This window comes from Odocoileus virginianus, chromosome 15, assembly GCF_023699985.2.
Source record: "Odocoileus virginianus isolate 20LAN1187 ecotype Illinois chromosome 15, Ovbor_1.2, whole genome shotgun sequence".
Classification (NCBI taxonomy): domain Eukaryota; kingdom Metazoa; phylum Chordata; class Mammalia; order Artiodactyla; family Cervidae; genus Odocoileus; species Odocoileus virginianus.
Genome location: NC_069688.1, coordinates 38796536 through 38806193, shown reverse-complemented (window position 1 = coordinate 38806193; position 9658 = coordinate 38796536).

The following is a 9658-nucleotide window of genomic DNA, read 5'->3' as shown; positions in this document are numbered from 1 at the left end:
ACCCTGAACCGAGACAGACCTGAAATCTGAGCGTCAGTTTCGAAACTGATAAAAATTAAGCAATAATCCCTGAAACACGACGTTGCAGAGATTGAAGCAGCTAGCACATGTAAAAGAGCAACAATACCTGAGACACAGCAGCAAATCCATAAATGGTGTTTATCGTATTCCTTTCCCAATTAGGTCTACTGTGACTATTCTCCAACAACATATTCAAGGAAGTATCTGATGGTGAAAAGTGAAAACTGTTCGTCGCTCAGTTTTGCCCGACTCTTTGTGACTCTATGGACTGTAGCCCATCAAGCTCCTCTGTCCTTGGAATTCTCCAAGCAAGAATACTGGAGTGGGTTACCATGCCCTTCTCCAGGGGATCTTCCCAACATAGGGATCGAACCTGGGTTTCCTGCATTGCAGGCAGATTCTTTACCAACTGAGCCACCAGGGTGTGTTTTTGTTAATGCTTATGTGATCTTATTTTTCCTTGCTATTTATTATATTATGCAGTTCCTGTTAATCCATGCTTACATGAGTAGCAATGTCACTTTGTCTATTGATAATTACATAAAGCCTTGTTCATTTAAAAAAAAAAAAAAAACTCTGTTTAGAAGCAGATTACGTTGCCACAAGGTATGTCCATGTTGTTTAGCACAAATGTAAGTTGTCAAGAAAAATATACAACATGCCTTTTCTCACAAAGAGCTCTCAAACGGGAACTTCAGGACTCTGTCCTGAAGAAAATAAATCAACTGAATATTGTCATCTAGTATTTTAAATTCTTTTCTTGTCATAGGGCTGCTCATAAAATTGTTAATGCATGACCCTCAGCGAAGTCCACTGAACTAAGCTGCTTTTATAGTTCTGAATTTACATAATCTTGCTTGCTGGTATTACTCATCTGAAGGAAAATAAGTGATGTGTGGAAAATACACTGAATCCTCTCTTAATAAGTCTATTTTCTTTGCAAAGTGATCACTTTGAAAAGACATACATTGATATAATGTGTTTATATAGATTTTGAATAAAAGAACTGTCCCTCACTGACATTGAAAAATATTGAGTTTAATAAACAATGATAATAAGATGAGATGATAATGTACTTGTCCAAATATTGAGCTGTATATTTAGAAGGGAAACTATTTCAAATGTTTTCATCATATATTTCTATATCCCCACTGATAATTAAATTTAACATTAATATTACTTAACATTTATGGAGCATTTCTTAACTTCTGGGTATTCTCCTAAGTGCTCTGTATTTAAGACCATACTTAACCCTCATAAACTGATAAGGTAGACAGTATTATTTTCCTGCCTTTATTGATGAAGGAATTGAGACACAGAGAAGTATAAATAATGGGCCATGGAGGATTCAGGATTTAAATTCAAGCTAATTCCAGAGTCTCTGTCCCAGAGTCAGTTCAGAACTTCCTCTCCCTTTTCATTTTCACAGACCATTGCTGTTGAGGATCTGGTTACCTCAAGCAGGTGCTTAAGGGGTAAGTGGAGCTCACCAAATACCAATGGAAGTTTGGTTTTAATCTACTTTTCCAATCTACATTCCAGTAATTCAGCTTCCTATTGCTTCCTTTTCTGGTATATCTGGTATCTTGAATTTGTCCACTTCTAAAATAGTGCTTAACTTCCCTGAATGCACTGCTTTTTCTTCTTCTTTTTTTTTTTTTTGACTATGCAGCATGGGATGTGGGATCTTAGTCCCCCTGGCCATGGATGGAACCAGTGCCCCCTGCAGTGGAAACACAAAGTCTTAACCACCGGGTCACCAGGGAAGTTCCATACTGCTTTTTATAATATGCCAATATCAAGGTCATCATTCTACATTCCAATCAATCTTCATACTTTGTAATGTTTTGTTTAGATATGTCTGGTGAAAAGTAACTCTATTTTTCTCCCTGATCTTGGTAGGAGAAACTTGAGAGCTCAATCTGAGAAAATCTTAAACCTATAGGTAACTAAACTCTAAAACCCTCTCTCCTCCAGTGTGTATTTATTTCACAGAATGACCTCATGCTTTGAGACACTTTTCATCCATTGAGTGAGATCCCATTCCTCATGTGCATTGCATAATGTAGGTCATAGAGGTGACCTACACTATGACTGATAACTCTCAGTGTGGCTATTCCAAAGGAGAATAAATCATTAGCTCTATTGATCAAGTGACATATCTAATGAAGAGCCTCAGTCCCACAGGGGGACTTGTCTTTAAAAAAGTTTCTAGATGTGAAGTGACAAATGAAGATGCATTGGGTATAATGCCTAGGTTTTCACTTTTAAACACCACTATATTTTTGTTAAACATTGTCTTTATCAGTGGTCCTCACTTTTTCTTTGCTAAAGTAAAAAACTGTTCTTAGACCTCTGTTTGGTAATAATTATATATCCAATATAAGTTGTTTTAAAACAAAAGCTATAATGGTCCCAGAAACACATTTAAACTAACTTGAATTTTGTTTACTGCACTTGTACACTATCACATAAATATGTGAGATAAACTTTTAGTCACTCAGAAGATAACTAGAAATTTGAGGATTTCCTGTAGTAAATCTGTTGCCCTCCATGACCTGAGAACCACAGGTTGAAAACCTCTCATTAGGAAACCATATTTGCAATTTTTTCATTTACTGTATTGTGACATAACTCTCCCTCCTCTTCTCTTCCTCCTCTCCTTTTTCTCTTTCTTCTTCTACTTTCTCTTTTCTTCCTTGTCCTTTATGTCTGTCCTGTTAGCTTTGTTCTTTTCTCCCCGTATAATGACTATGCAGAAACATATTTTGATCACTGAAATCTGACTGTATGGTTTGAACAAAATTTAGTTTGAAGACTAAATTTTGAAGACTCACGGGCGCCCACCATTCTCCCCTTTATGCTGGCTAAGAGTTTCAAGTGTTATCCAGTCAAGGGAGCCTGGCCTGCTTATCCCCAGCCTGAGAGAGTGACTATTAATTACTCAAGATAATCAAGATAATTATCCTACAGGTTTCAATTGATTGCTTTGTGTGTCATAAATTAGATGGAAAGAAGTCTGATTTCCTTATATTTAATAAAGGTTTTCCTCCACAATAGAAGTAGAAAAACAAAGAGAAATTGCCTTTTCTGCCTCTGGATGTTTTTCTATGAAGAAAAGATGCCTGTGACTGCTAAAACCCTCCTGCAGCCCTAAGAGACCAAATATCATGTTGAGAGTGGCAGAGGAAACAGAAAGAAATGCGGTTCTGGGTAAATGTTATCCACTGTAAGATCAGCCATCACACATTTCAGCATGTGACCTCACTGTTTAAACATTAAGATTTCAGTTGCTCACAGAAAAATCATTATGTGCTCATTTCAGTAATTCTAACTTGTTATTATTTATGTTTCAAAGAAAAGCATGATGGTCTATCCTAATTGTACTGATATTATACAAAACATCTTTTTGTTACATTAAAATAATCTGTAAGCTATCTGAAGAATCCAGGAGACAGCACAATATAAATGTACCTTTTCTTTTCACATAGCTTGTTAAAATTAACACAAGAAAAAATGAAAACTGATAATGATTAGGAAAGCTAACTTCTCTGAGATTTTTAAACTTTCATAATAATTTAAATATTATTATAGGATTGGCTGAGACATACACAAATTATATTAATGCAACAAATATGTTTTTATTACTTTGGGGACTCACATAGATTTTCTGGTGAAGTTTGTTTATCATTGCCACTTTGGCAACATCTTTCATAAATATTTCAAATTAAAGCATTGCTCATTTATTTCTAATATAAATATGACTTTTAATATATAGATTATAATTATCTGGTCTTGGCTTTATTTTGGAAGAGTAATGATTAATTTCAATATACACTTTAAAATTTACAACTCTTTTTTTACCATGTAATATTATAGTTTTACAAGTAGTTATCTTATTGTTAGGATTTGTGTTTTATTATTCTCATTTTATAACAGAGAAAACTAATTTCAGTGCCCTCACATCACTTACTGAGTATCATAAAACCAAAGGGGCAAAAGGGTAGACAAACATGCTCTTATTCCCATTATATATCATTATTCTATGTGTGGGTTAGTACAAAACCCGTTAGGCTCTCCATGGTTACTAGACTCAGTATAGTTAAGAATACCCACTCCAGTGCTCTTGCCTGGAGAATCCCAGGGACGGGGGAGCCTGGTGGGCTGCCGTCTGTGGGGTCACACAGAGTCGGACACCACTGAAGCGACTCAGCAGCAGCAACAGCAGCGTGGTTAAGAATAATTACAAGGAATAGTTAAAGAGGCAAGGGTCACTGAGATACCTAACAAAGAAGCATAAACAAAAACTACCAGCATAGTTTATGGTTCTGATATCAGGAACTTGAAACTTTTTTCTTAACAAGACTGGGAGAGTCACAGAGTCAAGAAATAACATTCTGGAAACTTCAGGCAGCCCAGTATTACTATAGTATCAGGTTGTTCAAACGCTATGAAACTAATAATAGTTAAGCATTTTTGAACTATAAGAATGACAATTTCATCTAGTTGGATGTTCAAAAAAGACAAGAATGCATAGGAATTAAAAATGAAAAATATGAGTAAGATCAGACAGGTCATGGAAGGTATTGTGTGCTAGGAAAACAAGCTAAAGCTGATGTTCTAAATCATTTAGGAGCACTGAACATGTTTGAAGCATCTGAATATCACAATCACATCTTCATTTAAAATAAACCCTCTGGATGTGTAGGAAAAAAAAAAAAACTACTCAAGGGCAGGGTCAAGGAGATTGCATAATTACAGGACAAGAAATTAATTACAATCAGTTGCAATCACTCAAGTAATAATGAGGATCCAGGGTGGCATTGGTGAAAGGAACAAATAAAGGGGTAGAACAGATAAATATTTATGTGATAAAACTTGTCATTTTATTCAACTACTGACTACAGTTTTGATACAGGCAGAAGATCGTAGATTACTCTCAAGTTTCTACCTGCATGACTAGGTGGACATGTGAATTCAAGTGGCAAAACTGATGAGGTTGAGAAATTTGGAGAGAAAGATACATACACAGATAGATAGATAGGGCGGGAGCCTGTGTACAAATCAAATTTAAATGACAAGGCAAGAAAGAAAGGGAAACCCTTTAGGCTGATAAGGAATAGTAAAGATCATTAGTAAGGGTTCGGAAGAATGATCCAAGTGATAAGACAGAAGCCAGGGCAAGAAGAAATACCATTACTTGTAACAAGCCGTGACCAAAAAATTGAAGCCAGTAAAACATGCATTGAATTTAGCAATAAGTTATCCTGTAAGAGAGGAATAGAGTTTTCTGAAATCTTGACAGTCATCAAAAATAAATAGGAAAAAATATCAAACTTTTGCATGCTTATCACAGTTGTCTTTTTTGTTTACACTTTTATTTTGAAAGAGAATTATTAATTTTTGTGATTTTAATATGTTGTTGCTGTTGTTCTATTTGCTTTATAGACTGATATCTCCCCATAGGTGAAATATTTGGAAGCAGGCAGGCTAACATTCTAATGCGGTTTGTACTCAAGACAGAATACCTAAGACCGGCTGCTCCCACCACCTACTCTTGCCACACCACTGGTAAAAGAGTTAAACTAGGGGGATTTAAGAGGTTGGGGATTACAGCATAATGATGTTTCAATCATTTTAGGCTTGAGACGCATGTTGGACATCCAGATGAAGTTTATGAACAGATAATTGGGCATATGCTCTACCACTAAGGGAGGCATCCCTTTTGAGATAATAATTTCTAAATCATAAGCTAACAGATATAATAAATTATAGCTAACAGATAGTATATGCTTCCCAGGTGGCACTAGTGGTAAAGAACACACCTGGAAATGCAGGAGACATAGGAGATGCAAGCTTGATCCCTGGGTTGAGAAGATGCCCTGGAGCAGGAAATGGCAATCTGCTCCAATATATTTGCCTGGAAAATTGCTTGGACAGAGGAGCCTGAGAGACTATAGTCCACAGGGTCCCAAAGAGTAGGATACTACTGAGCACTAGTATGTATCAAGGGAGACCGTATGCAGTGAGGAAAGGCAGTGAGGAATCCCATAAACACAAAGGGGTCTTATAAACAAGCAGCAGCCAAAAGCAACACAAACAAAAACACTATAAACAGTGGTGTGGGTGGAAAATATAATTCAAATGGTGACTTAAAATTTAAAAAGACATTACAGATGAAAATGTTTCAAGAAGGAGAGAATGGTTAATTGTGACACATACTACTGATATTTGTGCAAGATGAAGTCAAATAATTGGCCATTACCTTTGGCAGGATGAAGTTAATATCTTGGATTAGCACATTGATTCTGTTGAATGTTGAGGGAAGTAGACTAATCAGATTGAGGAGTAAAAGGAAGACAGGGGGACTGAGTGAGTAAAATGCTTTTAGACAATTTTTCTGTGTAGAGAAAGGTGAATAGCAGTAATAGGATGCTATGTCACAGGATTTTTAATGTGGATACAAAAGCTTTGGTGTCAGTTGAATCTAATCTCCAGTGAGATGCAAATATGTTTTCCTTTCTGTAAATACTTTGAGATGGAATGGCTGGATCACCTTAAAGAAATATATTTACCTTTTAAAAATTACTCTTTTTTTCTAAAGAGTCAAGCATTTTACCTTTGCAATAGCAGTGTCTGAGAGTTCCAGCTGCACCATTTCCACGATAATTTATATTATCAGTATTACTAACTTAATTATTCCAAAGATGTATAGTAGGTTTACTTTATATTTTCCTGGTGACTAATGACATTAGGTATTATTTTATGTGCTTATTGGCTGTTGGTATTATAGCAACCTGGTCAGGTTCACAGGTTACAATGCCAATAAATATCAGTGTGAGTTTGAAATCCAATGAGAGTTGTTAAGCAATTGAAGATGAAATAAGAGATAAATTTTTAAAAAGATAAAAATCTGTTTGGCCTAAACAGCTAGAGAGAATAAATTTAAACATTTTTAATAATAATATATATAATGTAAAAAATAACTAAAATGGAAAAAAGTAAGCATAAACATCAATGGCTTTAAATTTAAAATGCCGTGAAACCATCACTATTTCCAAACCCTTTCATCACCCTAAACAGAAATTCAGTAACCATTAGGCAGTAATTTCTCATTCTCTTCCCCTCAGCTCCCAGTAACCTCTAACCTACTTTATCTCCATGAATCTTCACATTCTAGATATTTTATATACATCAAGTCATTCAATATTTGTCTTTTTGTGGCAGGCTCATTTCACTTAGCACAGTGTTATCAAGGTTAACCCATGTTGTAGCAGGCATCAGTACTTTGTTTCTTTCTACGTCTAAATAATTTCCTACTGTGCATGCCACAACTGCTGAAAGCCTCGCTGCTAGGGCCTCTGCTCCATAGCAGGAGAAACCACTGCAATGAGAGGCCCCACGAGCCCGGCCAGCCCCACACCACAGCTAGAGAGTCCTCCCCTCTCGCCTCAACTAGAGAAAGCCAACGCACGGTAACAAGGATCCAGGACAACAAATAAATAAAACTTTAAAAATACTATTTGATTTTATTTATATATCATGTTTTATTTATTCCACTCACAGCTGTTACAAATAATGCTGCAGTGATAAGTGGTGTACAAGTGTCTGTCTGAGTCCTTATTTTCAGTTCTTTTGGTATAGAACTAGGAGTAAAACTGTTGGGTAACATAATTTTATGTTTTATTTTTGAAGAGTCACTGTGCTATTTTCCACAATAGCTGCACCATTTTACCTTTGCCTCATCAGTGGATGAAGGCTCCAGTTTGTCTGTATATTTGCTAACACTTGTTATATTCCCTCCTCTCATGTTTTGATTACTTTAATCCTAGTTGGTTTGAAGTGGTGTTTCACTATGGTTTTGATTTGCATTTCCCTAATGTCTAATATCCTTGAGCATATTTTCATAAACTATTGACTATCTGTATATCTTCTTTGGAAAAAATGTCTATTCAGTGATTTGTCCAGTTTTTACTGGTGAGCTTTAGGATGTGTGCTCAGTAGCTGCAGTCGTGTCTGACTTTTCTTGACCCTCTGGACTGTAGCCTATCAGGCTCACCTGTCCATGGGATTCTCCAAGCAAGAATGCTGGAGTGGGTTGCCATGCCCTTCTCCAGGGGATCTTCCCAGCCCAGGGATGAATCCATACCTCCCGTGTCTAATACACTGAAGGCAAATTCTTTATCCACTGAGCAACAAGAGAAGCTATATTCTGGTTATAAACTCTTATCAGATACATTATTTGCAAACACTTTCTCTCATTTTAGAGTTTCTTTTCACTTTCTTGCTAATATCCTTTAATGCAAAAATAAAATGTTGATTTTTATGAAGTTCAATTTATCTGTCCTATTTCTTTCACAAGCAATAAGCTTGTGCTTTTGGTGTCTTATATGAGAATTTATTGCCAAATCCAAAGTCCTGAAAATTTAGCTCTAAGTGTTTTTCCTAAGTATTGTTTGGTTTTACCTCATATTTGTTTATCCATTTGATTTACTTTTTGTATATGGTATGAGGTGGGAATCAAATTCTATTGTTTGCATGTAGAAACTAGTTGTTCCAGCATCATTGATTGAAAAGACTTTTTTCCCCAATGAGTATACTTGACATCCCTGTCATAAATCAGTTGTGTCCATAAATGTATATGTTTATGTCTGGACTCTCAATTTTGTTTCATTGGTATATATATCTGCCCTTACATCAGTATTATGCTGTTTGGATTACTACAGTTTTGCAATAAGTTTTGAAAGTACAAGTGCTCCAACTTTGTTCTTTTTCAAAATTATTTTAGCTATGTGGAGACACTTGCAATTCCATCTGAATTTAAGAATCAGCTTTTTCATTTATGAATAAAAGGGTGTTGGAATTTTGATGGGATTGCATTCAATCCTTATATACTATCTTGGGTAGTATTGATCGTATATTTCCACATCTGTGTGTTGAGGCCTATATTAAATGATTTTTTATTTAAAAAAATGAGTCATAATTTATTCATTAGCAGAACATGAAGTGTTATTCATTCCTAGGATCCAGATAGAAATTCCAATGTTTCCAAAGTTACTAAAAATATACTGAACAAATCTATTTGTGGGAGAAAAAACAGTTTTTGTTTTGTTTTGTTTTTGATTTATATTCTGCCATAACTTAGTAATGTTAGATTTTAAAAGCTACCCACAGATCTTTTATTCTCTCTAGAAATTCTATACTTTATATAAAAGGACCTCAACCTTTGTTTCTGAGTGTGATGACCAGAACAACTTCAAACTACTATAAAGGAAATACGTACCTACATGGGGAGAGAGTACTGGTGATTTTTATATACAAGGTAAATTATTATTTTAACCAAATATTTTGCATAGTAAAGAGAGGAGGTATAGCATGGTGACAGTAGCATAGGCTCCGAGTCAAACTTCCTGCATTTAATTCCCAGCTTCACCATTTATTAGCCAAGTAACATCAGGCAATTCACTTAAAGTCTCTCTGCCTCAGTATTCTCATCTATCAAATGGGAATTATGATAGTTACATCAAAGGGTTTTCTTGAAAATTCAGTTATTTTATATTTGCAATGAACATGGTAAGTGTTCACCTTCATTTCACTTTATAATTTACAAAGACATTTTAACATATTCTGATATGTA